This window comes from Pipistrellus hanaki (assembly GCF_964339955.1).
Source record: "Pipistrellus hanaki genome assembly, chromosome: 8".
Lineage (NCBI taxonomy): Eukaryota > Metazoa > Chordata > Mammalia > Chiroptera > Vespertilionidae > Pipistrellus > Pipistrellus hanaki.
This window is the reverse complement of record NC_140510.1, coordinates 68,879,215-68,881,405: the sequence shown is the minus strand read 5'-3', so window position 1 is coordinate 68,881,405 and position 2,191 is coordinate 68,879,215. Positions and strand designations below refer to the sequence as shown.

Here is a 2,191-nt window from a genome sequence, read left to right as displayed (position 1 = left end):
TACACTGAACATAAGGTTTTGTTCTTAATCTTGGCCTTGCCATTCTCAGGTCTCTCGTGCCCAGTTAATGCCTGGCCTCTGTTCTGTCCTCTTATGGTTGAGGGAAATAAAGCTGTCCTCTATCCTCATGTCCTCCATCCTCATGTCAGATTAGGTATCCCCTCCTTGGATTGGCTCTATATATGCATAATAGTCAGCAACTTCTCATCCTATACTCACCCGTATAGATCTCCAGGATAATGACTTGAGGTAGAGACACAGACATGGCTATGTAGATATAGATACAGATGTAGTCCATAGCTCTGCTCAACCAAACGTCCCAGCTTTAGATTCTGGACCATCTTGTTCTTGCTTCTACATGACACCAAAATTTTCATGACCTGATAACTGCATTGTACTTTGAAATAATTATTGAATTCCATTTTGGCCTACCACAAATAAGAACTTATATATATATAAGTTCATCGCAGGAAGATCATGTCGTCTCCTCTTTCCAAATCATATATATATATGATTTATATATATATATATATATATATATATATATAAATCATATATATATATGATTAATTTATTCATTTGTTTTAGAGAGAGGAAGGGAGGGGGGGGGGAGATACCAACATCCATCAGTTGCCCCCTGACTGGTGACAGGAAACAAACCAGTGACCTTTAGGTGCATACAACAATGTTCAACCAACCAAGCCACACCAGATAGGGCCCAAGTAAGAACTTGAAAATGTACTTTTCTATAAGTCAATTTTGAAAGGGTTGAATTTGGTCCAATTTCTCCATCCATAGATAAGTTTTTGTGATGATGAATAGCCTAAGACCTAAGATCATCCAAGATAGAAAAGTGGATAGATTCTGGATGATTCAATAGTCCTATTTTCCTGCAGGAACCCTGGTCTACAGAATCTCCTACTATGTTAAGGTTCTGTGGCTTGAAACAATAGGTAAACTAGGAAATCAGAAAGTAAGAATCAACAGTTAATGCTCTGGAAAACCAAGAGAGATGCCATACTCAGAACTTCTAAAGGAAGCTACCTGCTAAAGAAATTAGGTTAAAACTGAATAAATAGTTACTGAAATTTTTTTTTCATATTATGTTAAAGCTAAAGAAATCAGGCTGAATTATTTTAAAAGGTTATTAGGATCCCAATTGTGATTCCAGTGTGAAAGATAACTGTCTATATATCAGGTAAAGTAAGACTCGATTTCAGTGGTGAAAACCATTATTAGAATTTAAGTAGCAGCTCTTCCCTCTTGAGCCCATTGTAGGAGCGCCAGAGGTCAAAATGAAGTTCAATCCTTTTGTGACTTCTGACCGGAGGAAGAACCGTAAAAGACATTTCAATGCACCTTCCCACATTCGCAGGAAGATCATGTCGTCTCCTCTTTCCAAAGAGCTGAGACAGAAGTACAATGTTCAGTCCATGCCCATCCGAAAGGATGATGAAGTTCAGGCTGTTCGAAGACATTACAAAGGGCAGCAAATTGGCAAAGCAGCCCCGGTTTACAGGAAGAAATATGTCATCTACATTGACTGAGGGCAACGGGAGAAAGCTAATGGTACAACTGTCCATTCGAGAATTCACCCCAGCACGGCGGTGATCACTAGACTAAAGCTGGACACAGGCCGCAAAAAGATCCTTGGACATAAAGCCAAATCTCGTCAAGTGGGAAAGGAAAAGAGGAAATACAAGGAAGAAACAATTGAGAAGATGCAGGAATAAGTAATATTACATACAACTTCCATTACAAACTTAAAATGAAAAAAAAAATTTGAGCACTACATGATGAAGATGAAAAGCACTAAAGGATTAGTATGTTCAGGCTTGCCTTCTTCCAAGACATGTTCCTGGGTATATCCACTGCATCCACTGGTTGTGAAACACCACTTTAGAACAATACCATTTTGCCGAAACCAGTTTGGCTCAGTGGATATAGTGTCAGTCTGTGGACTGAAAGATCCCAGGTTCGATTCCGTCAAGGACATGTACATTGGTTGCTGGCACATCCCTGGTGGTGGGTGTGCAGGAGGCAACTGGTCGATGTTTCTAACTCTCTATCTCTCTCCCTTCCTCTCTGTAAAAAATCAATAAAATATATTTAAAACAGTACCATTTTCTGGCCAGTACAATGAAGGATTTTTTTAACTTTAGAGAGAAATTCAAATATCTTTGCTGAACTT

General features: G+C 38.8%; 1 pseudogene across 1 annotated transcript; it reads left to right on the top strand.

Moving 5' to 3' along the window:
- Positions 1 to 1,281: 1,281 nt before the first annotated feature.
- LOC311626312 (large ribosomal subunit protein uL24-like) lies at positions 1,282 to 1,733 on the top strand (annotated as a pseudogene). Its single transcript has one exon. The product of its transcript is annotated as a large ribosomal subunit protein uL24-like (transcript).
- The last annotated feature ends 458 nt before the right edge of the window (positions 1,734 to 2,191 follow it).